Raw genomic sequence first — 17169 nt, 5'->3', positions numbered from 1 at the left:
TATTATTATTTTAAACTTCTCCATTGGAAAAATATGGTAAAATAACATTCATGGTGTGTTTGCTTACGGGATTAAGGAATGTGAATGGGGAATGAGTTTCAATACTTTTGTTTACTTCTCTTAATTTTTGAGAATGAGAATGAAATATGTGAGACTCACACTAATTTAAGATTTAGGAATGGGATTGGAAATCCCATGAGATTGGGGTGTTGGCATTCTCATTCTTCCTCAAATAATAACATATCATTCTTGTCCTTATTTAATTAAAAAAATTGAATAAATTTTGGGAAAATTACATTTTGCATAACAAAAAAACTATAAGATTTACAATAATAATAGAGTGTATACTATTTACATTATCACGACATTTTTATTCCCTATTTTAGTAAATATTAGTATATTTAGTTTTATTTTATATGTCTTCATATTTGGTAAGTATTTTAATATTTGGTGTGTTTCTCAAATTAAATTTGATGGGACTATTTTGAAAATGAAAATTTTCCCTATTACCCTTGGGTTACGGGTTTGGGGGTTTCCAATACAATTTATTGTTTCAATAAAAAATATCATAATAGTTCTCTCTCTCCAAAAAGGTTTCCCTTCCCTCTCAAAGACTCTCACCCAAAACCCATTTCTCCTCCATTGCCGACTGCATTTCGCCGCCTATCTCCACCACTCGGTATCGTCACCGCCCATCTCCATGATTCAGTGTCGTTGCCGCCCATCTCCGTCCCTGTATTTCCTCCAATGTCGTCGTGTACTCTCCTCCATAGCCTAATTTCGTCATTGTTCTAAATCCTAACTTCAGCGATTTTCCTCCATTGTCGGCGTGTACTCTCCTCCATAGCCATCTCCATTGCTGAATGCTCTCCTCATCAAAAACATGAAACCCATCTTAAACGTTGTTGAGCCTTCCCTATCTAAAATGGCTATTCTTAGGAGCGCCGGTGAGCAAACCCCCGAGAAGACAACGAGCGACGGCTCCGAAGGGTCTTCCAAACGGAACCCACCATCGCCGCCTAGCACGAGGAAGAACCATGAGCCTCCTGATATTTCACATCGTTCAACCAAGAAGAAGAAGGTTGAGGAAGAGATGGAGGTGTGCTCAGAGTCTGATTCCGATGAAGAAGGCCCACCCGACACTCCATTGTTAAAGGTTTGGTTTTTATCCCTTCTTTGATCTTGTTTGTACCTGGATATGAACTGAATGGTTTATTTTTGTGGATAGAAGTTATTGGTAATGGTTTATTTTTTTGACAATCAAAATCTCTTTGGTTTAATTTAAACAGTTTGGTTTATTAATTTGTTTGTACTTGTATATGAACTTATTGGTTTATTTCTGTGGATAGAAGTTATTGGTCATGGTTTATTTTGTTGATATCAAAATCTCTTTGGTTTAATTTATACAGTTTGGTTTATTATCTTGTTTGTACCTGTATATGAACTAATTGGTTTATTTTTGTGCATAGAAGTTATTGGTGATGGTTTATTTTTTTGATAAACAACATCTCTTTGGTTTAATTTAAACAGTTTGGTTTATTTTAATTGAACATGTTGAATGGATTTGTTTATTTCGATGTATAGATTCGGGTTGTTTATTATCGTGATCGTTAATTTTGGTAACCAATAAAACTGTTTTGGTTTATTTTTTATTGTTTGGTTTATTTTAATTGTGTATTTTTTGTGAATAAATGTGCTGGTTTATTATGTTGTTTGATGATTTTTCTTTTTTTATGAGATATGTGGTCTATTTTGTAGATTGAATTTGTCATTACAGTTTGTTGCTATTGTAATTATTAAGGTTTATTTTTATTGTACATGTTGTTGAGTGAATTTTTTTAATTTGATTAATGCAATATAAGATGTTCCAAAAAAATAACTGTGAGAGATGTTTCTTTGAAGAAGCATATGAACCTCATATAGTCTACATCCACTAAATTAATATTGGTCTTTCCACGAAATCGACAAATTGCTTTAAAAATAGGAGTTTTGGTCTTTGTCTTTGCAAATCTTGCCCAATTTTCCATAAAACTGTAGTTGATAAATATTCTGATTTCTTTTGAGTTGTTTTATATATATATATATATATTTATTGATTTTTAATTGTAATAATAAACAAGTTTGGGATCTATATTTCAAAGCAGAGGATATGATCGGTGGGAAGCTTGTGTACACATCAGACTATGATCATAGAAGAGTGATCAAGGAGAATCTATCCAAAGAATAACTTGCTATGTTGAGGAAATCGACTATTGGATACCTTATTGGCATCAATCCTTTTGTATACCAGTCACAACTCCTGCACCATGTGTTTGTGAGGGAGGTTAAATAACCGAACCCCGATGAGAATTTGTTTTATGTTGGTGAGAAGAGGATTAGGTTTGGTATGGCTGAGTTTGGTCTTATAACTAAATTGAAGTGCGTTGGAGAATCTGATTTGTCACATTTTGCTCAAGTTGAAAATGGGATGTGTGATAGATACTTTCCTGACCAAACTTTCAAGTATGGAGATATCAAGGATAGGTGTACAGTCAAGTATAGAAACGATGTTGTGGCTGTGAAGTTTGCTAAATTGCGTCTAACAGACAACTTTTTGCTTTCAAAGGATAAAGACAAACGAGTTGATGGGGCAAGCTAGCATTTGAAGCAACATTCCCTTCTCTTCTCTGAGGAAATGTGTCAAGGGGAAGAACTTGAAGAACACTATATATGCTAAGAAGCCCAAGGTTTTTAAATGGAAGAAGCTAAGCTTCATGTACAAGTTGGAGGGTTGTCCTTGGTTATTCCATGTCTAGGTATATAAGTGCATCAAGACCTCGAGGAAGAAACACATTTGTCAATGTTTACCAAATTCACCATGCTTAACTGTATATATGATTTATATATATCACGAAATAAATATTTTTTTTTTATTTTTCTGATTTTTCAAATATGTATATTTCTCTGTTGTTGAATCACTAACCATACACATTAAAAAAGATTTGTTTATTATACTATAAATCCAATTTTAATGTTTTAAACTTTGAATAATATGTATATTTAATATGCTTAACTTAATATAATGAATCAAATTCAATACTTTCTGAAATTGTGTTTGTTTACCCTTGATTTGGCCAACGACACGGAGTCAGAATAATGACAAAGAAATAAGAAAGCAATCAAGAATGGAATCAAATGGTAAAGAAATGACACAAATGATTTATAGTGGTTCGGCTCCAATTGTGTAGTAATAATCTACGTCCACTTAATAATATTATTGATGTTGAATCCCAATGTCGTGATCAAAGAATTAGGGTTCTTGAGTTTCACAAGCCTTAGGAGAATTACAACTTTTCAGTGGATAATTGCTCTATGCTCTCTGTATGAGTATTCAGAAAAAAGGTTCCAAAGTCCTTTCCTTGAGCCATCTCATTCATATTTATAGGCTCAATGGGGTTACATGGGCCAATTGACCTTAATTATACTTAATATCAGTGTATCAAGGCAATAAAGAGAAAATAATAAATGTAGTTATTACAAGATTACATATCTTTAAAGGAAATAAACCGAAGCATGCGACCAAGCTGGTCGCATCTAATCGCGAGATCTGATGAAGCAACAAGGAGCTGGTCGATAGGCGAACAACACTTCTTCACTCTGACGCTGCCACGTGTAATAAGTTTTTGCCATGTCATCAGAAGCTATTTTTGGGTAAACATTTTCCCCCCAAGTTTATTTTACTGCGACTAGCATAAAGTAAACTTAGGAAACTAACCCTTCGCGTACCCCACCAACTTTGTCAGAGTTGCCCATGCCTTTTCGAAAAAGGCAACCAATCATGTTTTTTCAGTTTCCAAAAAATTGTTAGACGACTATTGCGTTTCTGTAACGCCCCACGTCACTATGGCTGCTTCCTGGAATGACGACTGGCCCTACAAACCAACACGAGTCTTTCCAGCGTGCTTTGTCCTCACTCGCACGCTTCTTGGGAAAACTTCCCAGGAGGTCGCCCATCTTGAGATTACTCCAGGTCAAGCACGCTTAACTTTGGAGTTCTCAAGGGATGGACTACCGAAAAGAGGATGCATCTTGTTGATATAGGTAGTACCCATCAATCTATTTAAGCCTTCTTCAACTGTGTAGTCTCATACCTACACAGTCTTAGAATCATCACACTGGACCTTCCCCAGGCGGTGTGGGATTGCACAGCTTACCCGGTCTTTCCCCTTACGGATCACAGGATTCTGACTGTCACAGTTTCCCCATGCTTTGAAAAAAGTAATTCCATGATTACCTCTTTTACAGTGCTACGATCAATATAAATAATCCCTCAGGATCATTTTTCACTTTTTACTTTTCACTTTCTCTTCAAGAACACTGAAGAACAAGGCATGGAAAACTCAGAAACCTCAAACGAACTTGACGATCCACGAAGTTTCTGCCCAGCCAACCGACTTAGTGTCTCAGAAACTCGCTTCAATCTTTTATCCAAGTAAGTTTATCGACCTTTTCAGTTGTTGAAATGCCATACAATATCTATTTTATATCTATTTTGTATCATGAGTTATTGAATGTTCTTGAAAGAAACTGTTTGGGGGTAAATGGGCATATTGATTTGCACTAAATTTGGTAGGAGAATAACATGTTTCTGGGATGATGAAGTAGTTGGGTAGTTAGGATTATAACTATAGGGCGTGAAATCAAAGTAAAAATTCGATTTCCAAGCTTGTAGAAAAAACTAGGTTTTTCCCGCCCTTTCAGAGTCGAAAAGTTTTTCCTTCTTAATCCATTTTCCAAACTGTTCGCTTGAAATATAGTGTTTTTTGTCAGAATGCTATTGGTCGTATAAAAGCTTAACTTTTACACACGAGCAACGTTATTCCAACTTTTAAACATCTTGATTTTGGCCATTAGATTCTCATCTCCCCTTTTCTGTTCGCAGATTTTCATGCAAGATCCGTGGGGAGGTGAGAGGCCAATCGACGATGATATGCTGGCCCAACTGCTCGAGGACGAAGAACAATCGTCACGACTAATTCCGGAGATCCCTTTTTCTTGAAACACCTCAAGTAATCCTTTGACCCCACCTCAAAACATGGGTCGAGTAAAGTCTACAGCACAGAAAAAGAAATGAACCAACTCTTCTTCAAATCATCCTGCTCCTCGGGTTGAAATTCCTTCAACCAGTGGTCGGGATGAAAATACTCCTAATCCAGAAATCCAAAAATCAATCCCAACTTCGAAACGTCCTTTGACCAGTCATCGAATGGTACGTTGCTCTTCCTAGCCGAATCACGGATAGGATGATAGCCAATTAGATCAGGAAGTACGGACTTCCTGGGGTAACCTTAGTCCAACCCACTAGAGACCAGCGGGCAAACCTGCCTGGAGGTGCTTTCAGTGCCTGGTCGCGGTTTCATATTGAGGCCGGAGCGATCCTGCCCTCCATCCTTTTTTCCAAGGAGTGGCCAACTATTTTCCAAATAACCCCAAATGGGTATAGAATGCTTTCCGCACTCTATATCCTTTAAAGTCATAAAAAGTGGCTTGTTCCTACGCCACACGAGGTCAACTACTTGTTCGACCTCAAATCTAACCCCAACCAAGAATATACGGGGTTTTTTCATTTTTGCCACTAGGAAACGACCCGCACCTTTCTGAGTGAGACCACCTTCATCTCCAACGTGGGGAAGTACCACCTGGAGTACTTTTTGACTACCGACATGGTTGCCAATAACCTAGCCTTCACCCAAGGAGGTAATATCTTTGCTCTCCTGGTTGTTTATTTTACTTGTATTTTATTTGCATTCCCCTTAGAGATTTAGTATATTTCAGGTCCATGGCTGCGACCAGCTCCTACTCCAGAAGTGGAAGTCTGAGTAACACTCTTGGCCAATATGACTGACGTAGAGAAGAGCGTCAAACAGCTGGTCACTGAAGCCAACCTGAGACTGGTCGGGCTTCTGGCACCTCACCAAGATGTGAGGGAGTCAACGACGGGGAGTGCCATCGGTGAGGAAATTCCCGAGCAGCACCTAGATGTGTCGCAACCTTAAAGGAGGAGACCAACTAGAGTGACAATCAGGGAACCCTCCAGCACCCCGCGAGCGGCCGCTCCCCCTGCCCCTTCGGGACAGGGAAAAAAGAAAGCTTCTGAATCCCTTGCACCTATCGATGAGTCTTCGGATGAGAACGGTACTGATCTCTCGCTCATAGATAGTTTGCCAATTCCCTGTCACTTATTTGACGGGGACGACAACTTTAAGTAACTCCAAACTTAGATTCAGATTTCTTCCAGGCAGTAAGTGAGGGTAGCAGTAGTTCAGTAAGTAATGTAGCGACCAGTAATTATAGCTTGGGTATTTTACTTACAATTTCCTTTGTTTCCTTCTTTGTCATAGCATACTCACTTATTTGTACTATCTAACTGTGTGTATTTTCCTTCATTTTTTTTTTTGATGAAAAGGAACTTATATTGAACCACAAAACAAATACAAACACAAGCTCAAAAAGAGCCCCTCAAGCCGAGGATTACAAAAAATTAACTTTCTCTAAGAAAGCTACATCTTTCCTCTTCAACTTAAATCTATATAAATTCTCAAGTCTATATTTCAGGCATTTTTGCACTAATGCAAACACTGCATTAACTGAAACAGAACAAAGGTTAAAAATGCAATTATTTCTGTTCCACCAAATGAAATAAACCGCAGCAGCAAGTCCAGCAGCTAACAGTTTTTGCTGCAAACAATTCGGCTTCCCCACCATCCATTCAACCCAATCATTGAGCTGAACTGGCCAGATAGTGCACCCCAACCAAGCAGCAATTTTACTCCTCAGCATCTGGGAAAACTTACACTGAAAAAAGAGATGATCGTGACTCTCTTGATGCACTTCACAGATAGGACATAAAACAGATGGAATACTCATCTGGCATTTTAATAGGTTATCTCTAGTCAGCAGATGTCTCAAAGTGACTTGCCAAAGAATGAATCGATGTTTTGGCGCAGAGAGGTTACACCAGATCATAGAAGCATACTGCATTTTATCTCTGTGAAGAAGCAGGTTATACAACTTACTGACTTTCAACTTGTTATTCTGCACAGCTCTTCCAATCAACTCTCTATTAATACTAGTTCTCAAAGTAATGAGTTTTCGCCAGTACCAACTGACATCCAATTGAAGCTGATAGTCCCAAACACTCTGCCCTTTAAGATATATAGCATTAACCCATTTCACCCACAGGATATCCTGTTTAGAAGAGACAGCCCACAAATACTTAGCTAAAAGGACCATATTCCACTTGACCCCTTCTTTAAACCCGAGACCCCCAAGCTCCTTCGAAAGGCACACCTGATCCCAACCAGTAAGGTGAATTTTGCTTCTATTTTCATTACCTTTGCTGGCACCCCAAAGAAACTTCCTACACAGATGATCAATCTCATATATAACACTCTTTGGAAGAAAAAATATGCTCATCCAAAAAGCTCTTAGCCCCAACAGAACAGGCTGAATAAGCTGAGATCTTCCAGCAAAAGACAAATGTCGATTTGACCAATGATGTAACTTCAGCTGGATTTTCTCTATGATAACAGCACAATCTCCTGCTTTCCACTTCGTAGGTCTCAAAGGAACCCCTAAATATTTGAGAGGAAAATCACCCCTCTGAGAACCTAATATCCTTCATAATTTCCTTGGTTTCAGCTGCAGTCATACCCCCAAAATAAGCTCTAGATTTCTCCACATTAGCTGTCAAACCAGAAACTTTGCTAAAGGAGTCGAAACACTCTGAAATAATTTGGACAGACCTACCCGTGCCTTTACAAAACAACACCAAATCATTCGCAAAGCAAAGACTCACCAACTTAAGCTTCTTGCATCTAGGATGAAACCGAAACTCCTTATGTTGAGAGGCTTGGATGAGAAGTCTAGTCAAATACTCCATCACAAGAACAAATAATAAGGGAGACATCGGGCCCCCTTGCTTCAAACCTTTCCTACCAGTAAAACACCCTTGAATTCTCCCATTCATCAATATAGAATAATCTGAGTCCTGTAAACAGATCTTAATCCAATTAATAAACTGAGCCGGAATACAAAATGCAGCAAGAATATCTTCGAGACAACTCCAATCGATGGAATCATACGCCTTACTCAAATCCACTTTCATCACACATCTAGAAGAGATATTCTTCCTTTTATACCCTTTAAGAATATCCTGAAAAATAAGAATATTGTGAGCTAAAAGTCTATCCTTAACAAATGCTCCTTGATTTTGGTGAATTAGCCAAGGAAGGACCCCATTCAATCTACTACAAATCAGCTTGGAAATACATTTATACAAAGTATTACAACAAGCAATAGGCCTGTACTCCATTGCCTTAGTTGGGTGCTCAACCTTAGGAATCAATGACAACATTGCATTATTAAAGCCTTGAGGAAGGTGACCCATCTGAAAAAAACTCAGAATAGCATCTGAGATTTCATCACCAATCTCATTCCATAAAGCTTTAAAAAAACCCGCCCCGTAACCATCCGGACCCGGACTCTTATTTGAACCAATGCTAAACATGGCACTCTTAACATCCTTCTTAGTAAATGGTCTAATTAGATCCAACTGTTGCTCTAAAGAGAGAATATTACCATGTTTGAAACACTCCCTGCAAATGGCCCCCGAAGCTTTACTCTGACTTCCCAACACACTGCGAAAGTGATTTAAGAAATGATCCACAACAACCTCATAGTTATCTATAATCTGACCACTTTCAGAAAAAAATGAAGTGATACGGTTTATGTCCTTCCTCTTTTTTAAGTACGCATGAAAAAAAGCTGTATTATCATCCCCCGATTTAAGCCAATTAACTTTGCTCCTCTGTCTCAAAAAGCTGTCATACAGCCGAGAAGTCTGAACCAAATTACTAAGGGCCTGCTGTTATGCTGTTTGAAACTCAGTCGAATGAATATCCTGCTGGAGCTGGATCTGAGCCAGATTATAAGCGTCTTTAGCAACCTGAAATTTATGGTCAATATCACCAATCACAAACTTATTAAAGTGACGCAAAACAGGTCTTAATCTCCTCAATTTAACCACGATTCTGTTAAGTCCTTGAGCTGCTACTGGTTTGATCCAACTCTTCATAACAGTAGCTTTAAAATCATCATGATCAGCCCACATGTTAAAATAACGAAACGGCTTTGCACCAGAATCCATCTCATTTGCTATTTTAATAATGCAAAAACAATGATCAGAGCAAATATCCCAATTAACTGCAGCTACTGAATCAGGGAACAAATCCAACCAATCTTCATTCTTAAAAATGCGATCAATCTTGGAGTAAATTCGAGCCCCACCAGACTGATTGTTAGTCCACGTAAACTGAGATCCCACAGACCGAAGAGCATCCACTAAGCCTAAAGATCTCCATTTTTGCGCATCTATTAGCTCAGCTGCAGACATAGGCCGACCCCCAGTTCTATCTTTAACTTCAAAAACTGAATTAAAGTCTCCAACCAATAACCAAGGCTTCACTGGTAAACTCAGACAAGAGAGGCCTTGCCATAAAGGAACTCTTTCCAGAATTGTGTTCTTACCATAAACAAAGGTCACACAATACTCTCTAACAGATCTGACCTCCTTAACAACCATATGAACATATTGGTCACTTTCTTGTAAAACTTCCACCTTGAAAAGCTCACTCTTCCAAAAACATAAAATTCGACCCTCACTCTTATTTCCTCTAAAACAAGACCAATTACCAAAATAACTACTCATTGTCACTTCCAACTTAACTCCTCTAAGCTTGGTCTCAAGGAAAGCTCCCAGCCCAATTTTATTGATTTTACAAAAATCACTAAGGGATCTTTGTTTATCCCTCTTATTCATACCTCTAACGTTCCAGCTAAGGATTTGGACGTCCCCCATTTAGTTTTTGTCCTGCTGAATCAACCAATTTTAAACCCTCCACCTGTTTGTCCTGCAACACACTATAAGTATTCTGAAATTTGCTCTTAGCCTTAGTAGCCAATCTCTTCCCCCCACCCACTCTTTTAGGGGTTATCCAGTCTTTCTCCTTTGTTACACTCTGTACTTCAGTCCCATTTTCCCCAGCAACTTGGCCAGAATCAGAGCCATGAGCAATAAGTACTCCATTCGCATCATTTTGAACCTGAACGCTAGTGGTCAACTGACTGCCATCCCCCTGCTGATCTGTGTTATCCGAGTCTTGTACTAAAGCTGAGCAGGAGGAATCAATATGCACTTCAGACGGCTGGCCTACATTTTCACCATCTAATTTTTGAACTTTGGGCTTCCATATCTCTACCTTTTTCCTGGTACATAATGACTCAGTATGGCCAAACACCTTACAGTTCTTACATTGAGTTGGCAACCATTCAAACTCAATAAGTTGCTCCATTAATTGCCCTCTTTCATTTAAAAACTGAATAGCCTTTGGAATTTCATCTGCTATCTCAATCTCCACCAAGACCCGAGCAAATTGCATCATAGATCTGTCCTTAGTAACCTTGTCCACAAGAATCGGTTTCCCAATGGTACTCACCAAAGCACTCAAACATTTGGACCCCCAATATTGCAAACTCAGACCTGGTAATCTAACGCAAACAGGAACATATTTGACTAACTTCATGTGATCTAATTCAGTAGTCCATGGTCTCATAACAATAGGCTTCCTATCAAAATGCAGAACCCCATTCTCTAAAACCAGATCTCTAGTAGCTTCATCTCTAAACTTCACAAGAGTATGACCTGCATTTAACCTCGCAATCCTTTCAATACCTAGATTTCCCCACATTCTCTTTATGAATCCTTCAAAGACTGCAAAAGGGGGGTTAGCCCCTAACACCATACAAACCACAGCTGAGTTCCAAATAGCTGCTTCAACCGCAATTTCATCAAGATCCACTTGAGCAACACGAAGCCCATTCTGAACTATAGGTTCTGCAAATTGTAGACGGCCTCCTCCCTGATTCGACAGCAACTCCTTAAACGAGGACCACCTTTCTTTAGCTGATTGAGAAATTCAGAGCCTCCCTCAACCTGCTCACTCTATTTTACATTCGAACTACCTTCCCCAGTCGCAATCCCTTTCAGCACCGAGCTACCCACTTCAGGAAAATCATCCAAAGAATCTTTGAAAATTTCTTCCACTTCACACACAGGAATCTTACCATTGATAACGAAATCTTCTTCACCCAACTTCTCATTCCCCAATTCATTATTCTCCTTGTCGATCGAAACCGGCTTCTGGATACCTTTCTTGCACCTCGCCATGGAGAAGCTAGAGAGAGAATCCGCACGCCTTTGTTTTTTTGTATATTCCTTCTTGCAGACATGCCATCCGAAGAAATGTTCGATCATTACAGTGCGCCTGATGCTCCTGCGAGCAAGAAGAAGGCGAGCAGGCGGCATCGCGAGCAGTGCAGCAAAGAGCCTCCGGCCAAGAAAACCCGCACTGAGGACCCTCCAGCAGCTGGTCCTTCAAAAAATACAACACCACCTCCATCCCTTCTCTAGCAGCAAACTCCGCCTGCACCGGTCGAGTCGACCCCTTCTCCAGTGGCTCTTGTCGATCAGACACAGCCAGTGGTTGAACATATCGAGCCGCGCTCTAAGATTAGTCAAGGACAGGATGACAAGGATCCTAAGGCACGAGCGCAACCGAGAAGCTATGGCCGGGACAGAATCGATGGATGTCGACCAGATCTTGAACTGCGCTCTAAACGAGCTTGCCAGTGTAATTTGTCTCTTCCTGTTGAGACAATCTTTTTATTTATAATAGTCATTTTAACTTTTGTTTTGATCGCAAGCAATGCTGACCGTGACTGCCAGCCGGCTCCGCTCGGGGGTCATCATTGAGAAATCCAAGTCGTTCGAGCAACGGCACGCTGAGGAGCTTAAGGTCGTCGAAGCGAAATATGTCGAGCAGCTTGAGGTGGCTCAGAAGGCAAATACGGCATTGCTCGAGGAGAAAAATAAAATGGTTGAGGAGATGAAGGAAAAGCAGGCTGCTCTGGACAATGCTCTCGAGACAAAGGAGAAGTACAAAGAGTCTCACCTCATCAATTTTTGCGAAGCCAAAAAGCTCGAGGCAGACCTGATCGAGAGTAGGCAAGAGGCTGAGAAGTTGGAGGTTCAGATCAATGATCTCGAAAAAGCCAACGCCAGCAATCTGGAGAGGTACAAGGGCGCCACGTCCAAGTGTTTCTATGATTTCTGGAAACACAACCAAGGGGCTGATTTCAGTTATCTTCCCGAGCGCATGAGGCAGATTGAAATAGCCCGGTGCATTTCTTGCTTGGAGGAGGAAGAAAGAGTGAAGATCCCAGCCTCGCCTGAAATCTCTTTGGCCACTGGCGTCGAAGGTGCGGACAATGAAGCCGAAGCTGCAGTCGACCAAGAAAATCCACAAGACCTTTCTTCCTCCTAATTAGAATGTTTTTATATTTTTTTTGTTTTTTATTATTTCTCTGTACTTTAAAAAAATTATTTTTATTGCTGCATGGGCAGCTTTTACTTGTAATCAGACAATTACATCTGAGCAGTAACTGTTCGTGGTGTAAAAGGTTTCCTTTTTGATATAATACTTGTATTTTATTATAACATCTGTTCGTATGACCGAACTTAGCATAGTACTTTGGTTTGATTTAACAAAATACAAAATTTTGAAAAATATTCTAAGTACCGTAGCATGCTTTCACTTATTTTGCTTATGTGTTTACATACTTTTCAATATGCTTTGCCTACTAGATGCCTTATATGCCCCCCAAGTGATTGAGGAGCTTTAGGTCCTTAGTCACTTGCCTTGACCGAAACTTGTTCGAACATTTTTGCTCGGAATAAAGACTTGTATAAATGACAATACAGCAAAATAACACACGTAATGAGCAAAGTTCCTTTTATTTCTCGTAATAAATGGACAAAACATGTTTGTACAAGTGATCAAAAAAATGATCTTACACTTATAAGCGACCAGTCACATAAAATGACCAACCCTTTTTCATAACTTGTAAAAAGTAAAATTAATACAAGAAAATTCTTTAAGAAGAATTGTTTATTGATAGTACTTGTGCAGGTGTTCTCCATTCCAATAGCGAGGACTGAGATCTCCATTTAAGCGAGCAAGTTTATAGGTGCCTGGTTGAAGGACTTCTTCAATTTGGTACGGTCCTTCCCAATTAGGTCCGAGTACTCCAGCGGGTGGATCGCGGGTGTTGAGAAAAACCCTTCTAAGTACTAGGTCCCCGACACTGAATTTCCTTTCGCGTACTTTAGAATTGAAATACCGGGCGACCTTTTGCTGGTATGCTGCTACTCGGATTTGGGCTTGCTCACGCTTTTCATTGACCAAATCTAGAGATTCCATCAATAGCTAGCTATTGGAGCCTTTATTGTACATTATTCTTTGATGCGACGACAGATCTAACTCAAAAGGCAGCATAGCCTCATATCCATAGGCCAAGGGAAATGGAGTATGGCCTGTTCTTGTTTGATGGGAAGGTACGACCAAAGGACTTCAGGCAATTGCTCTGGTCATGCCCCCTTCCTTTCCTCAGTATTTTCTTCAAAGTATCCTTTAGCATTTTATTGACTGCTTCACTTGAGGATGAGCGACTGAAGAAAAGCTCTTGATAATTCCATGTTGCTCACAAAAATCTGTGAACAGATCACTATCAAACTGGGTGTCGTTGTCTGAGATAATTTTTCTTGGCAATCCATAGAAACACACGATGTTTTTGACTACGAAATCCAGCACTTTCTTGGTCGTTATGGTTGTGAGTGGCTCAGCTTCGACCCATTTAGTGAAGTAATCGATGGCCACTATGGTGTACTTGACGCCGCCCTTTCCTGTGGGCAGAGATCTGATTAGATCTATACCCCAAACTGCAAACGGCCACAGACTTTGCATCTGTTTTAGCTTGTTAGGGGCTGCTCGTGGAATTTTGGAGAACCTTTGGCATTTGTCACATCTCCGCACAAATTCCATCGAGTCTTCATTCATTGATGGGCAGAAGTATCCTTGCCTTAGGATCTTTTTTGATAAACTCTGCCCCCCCAACATGGTCCCCACAAAAGCCTTTGTGGACCTTTTTCATTAATTATTTGGCCTTCTCTTTCGAAATACACCTGAGGAGTGGCATTGAGTATACCCTTCGGTACAAGATTCCATCGACCAGGATATACCTAGCAGCCTACTGCTGAAGGGTCCTAGCTTTGTTTCTGTACGTCGGTAATACACCTTGCGTCAGGTACTCTATGTAAGGTGTCATCCATGTATCCGCCGCCTAGATCACCAAAGAGGTCTCCTCTGCTTGGATGCTTGGTGCAGATAGTCGTTCAACTGGCACTATGTTCAAAGTGTCAACATCCTTGGCACTTGATAGTTTGGCCAAAGCATCAGCATTTGAATTTTGGTCGCGAGGTACTTACTGGAGAGTGTACTTATCAAACTATGCCAATAGATCCTTCGCTTTATTCAAGTAAGCGACCATTTTTAAACCTCGAGCCTGGTACTCTCCAATGATCTGATTGACTACTAACTGAGAGTCACTGTAGATTTCAAGTGACTTTATGTGCTTGCTTCTGGCTAACCGTAATCCTGCGAGTAGTGCCTCATACTCGGCTTCGTTGTTAGAAACAGTGAAGTCAAATCTGATTGCGCAGTGAAATCGATGCCTCTCATGCGTTATCAAAATCACTCCTGCTCCTGCGTGGTGCTCATTAGAAGAACCATCTATGAACAACTTCCATGAGGGAGTTTAGATTTGAGGCTCAGGCTCTTCAGGCGCTTCTTCTTGCTCGCTATCTTGACGACCAGTGAGTTCTACGACGAAATCTGCCAGAGCCTGTCCTTTTATTTCTGTTCGTGGCAAGTAAGAAATATCAAACTGCCCAAGTTCGACCGCCCATTTCAACAATCTGCCCGCGGCTTTTGGCTTCTGCAGAACTTGCCGTAGAGGCCGGTCGGTCAAAATTGTGATTGGGTGAGCTTGGAAGTAGGGTCGTAGCTTCCTGGAGGCTAAGATTAAGCAATAGGCTAATTTTTCAATAAGTGGATATCGCAGCTCCGCTCCTATTAGCCTCTTGCTTACATAATAAACAGCCTTTTGCACGCCTCCTTCTTCTCTTACTAGGACAACACTAGCAGCGTATTCTGTGATCGCCAAGTGGATGAACAAAGTTTCTTTATCAACCGGCTTTGATAGAATCGGTGGTTGCGACATGTGCGTCTTCAAGGCTTGAAAAGCCTGTCCGCACTCCTCCATTCGAATTTCTTGTGCCTCTGAGTAGATTAAAAAATGGGACGCATTTGTCCGTAGACTTGGAAATAAATCTATTGAGAGCAGTGATTCTTCCGGTCAATCTTTCAACATCCTTGATCTTCATTGGTGATTTCATATCGAATAGGGCTTTGATCTTCTTGGGATTGGACTCAATTCCTCGCGAGTTTACTAGAAATCCCAAGAACTTCCCTGATCCTACTCCGAAGGAGCACTTGAGGGGATTCGGCTTCATCTGATATTTGTTCAAGACGTTGAAGCATTCTTGCAAGTCCCCTATATGCCTGTCTGCCTTCTTTGACTTAACCAGCATGTCATCGACATATACTTCCATGTTTGTGCCGATCATCTCCTTAAACATGTGGTTGACCAGTCACTGGTAAGTTGCACTAGCATTTTTCAAACTGAAGGGCATTACTTTGTAATAGTAAAGCCCTGTATCAGTCCGAAAGCTAGTGTGATCCTCATCAGGAGGATGCATACTGATCTGATTATATCCAGAGTATGCATCCATGAATGAGAGAATCTTGTGCCCTGCAGTGGCATCGACCAGTTGGTCGATTCTAGGGAGTGGGAAACAATCTTTAGGGCAGGCTTTATTAAGGTCTGTGAAATCTACGCATGTTCACCACTTTCCATTCGGCTTGGGAACAAGCGTGGGATTAGAGACCCATGATGGATAAAATGCTACCTTGATGAATCCATTCTCCTTCAGCTTCTCGAATTCTTCCTTTAGAGCATTTGATCTATCTTTGTCGAGCAGCCTCCTTTTCTGTTGTACTGGTGGAAAACTCTTGTCTATGTTCAGGACATGGCTAATGACTGCAGGGTCTATTCCAACCATGTCTTTGTGTGACCAGGCAAAGACTTCCTGGTTTTTCCTAAAAAACTCCACCAGTGCTTGCTTCATTGTTGTCTCTAAGTTTTTACCGACTTTCACAACCCTGGTCGGATTTTCTTCATTGAGTTGGACCCTCTCAAGGTCCTCGATGGGTCCTATCTCTTCATCAAAATCCCCAAAGCGAGGATCTAAATCTTTGTCCACACTTTGGGCAACGCCCTATTTGGTGACATCATCACTTGATTGGGCTTGTACATTAATTGCCATTTGCAACTCTTTTTCGACAACTTCCCTCGATACCCCTTTCTTCGCCTTAGATATTGAGGTGTTGTAGCACTCCCTCTCTTCTCCCTGATTTCCCAACACACATCCTATCCCTGTGTCGGTTGGGAATTTCATGGCAAGGTGCCATATCGAGGTAACAGCTCACAGGTCGACCAGAATTGGCCTCCCAATTACAACATTATATGCTGAAGGACAATCAACTACTATGAAAGTAGTGAGTAATGTCTTATTTGCAGGTATAGTTCCTGCAGTAACTGGGAGCCTAATCGACCCAGTTGGGGCGAGCCCTTCGCCGAAAAAACCATAAGTGGTTTGGTTGCATGGCTCCAGGTCCTTGACGGACAATTTCATTCTTTCCAATGAAGACTTGTATAAGATGTTGACTGAGCTTCCTGTGTCAACCAACACCTTCTTAACCATCATGTTGGTGATTTGAACGTCAAAGACCAGTGGATCAGAGTGTGGGAATCGTACGTGCTGGGCATCGTCCTCAGAGAAGGTTATCAATTCCTCCTCTGTTCGAACCTTTTTTTGTGCTCAATCCTCCACACTCATCATCTCGATGTCCTGGTCGTGGCATAGGGTTCGAGTGTATTGCTCCCTTGCCTTCCCACTGTCCCCTATGAGGTGTAGGCCACCACAGATGGTGAGTAACGTACCTGCCACAGGAGATGGCTGTAAAGGTGGCGAGCGTTTGCGTGTAGGCGCCTGCTCATTGCCACCTTGAGCCTCTTGCTGAGACCATCATGCGGCTCGCACATATCTCCTTA

General features: G+C 40.8%; 1 long non-coding RNA gene across 1 annotated transcript; it reads left to right on the top strand.

Moving 5' to 3' along the window:
- The first annotated feature begins 547 nt into the window (after positions 1–547).
- LOC133782968 (uncharacterized) lies at positions 548–2912 on the top strand. The gene is made up of 2 exons (XR_009870741.1): positions 548–1156; positions 2145–2912. It is a non-coding gene; the product is annotated as an uncharacterized LOC133782968 (long non-coding RNA).
- Positions 2913–17169: the final 14257 nt, after the last annotated feature.

Source organism: Humulus lupulus, chromosome 6 (genome assembly GCF_963169125.1).
Source record: "Humulus lupulus chromosome 6, drHumLupu1.1, whole genome shotgun sequence".
NCBI classification, from domain to species: Eukaryota; Viridiplantae; Streptophyta; class Magnoliopsida; order Rosales; family Cannabaceae; genus Humulus; species Humulus lupulus.
This window is presented reverse-complemented; position numbering and strand designations above follow the sequence as displayed.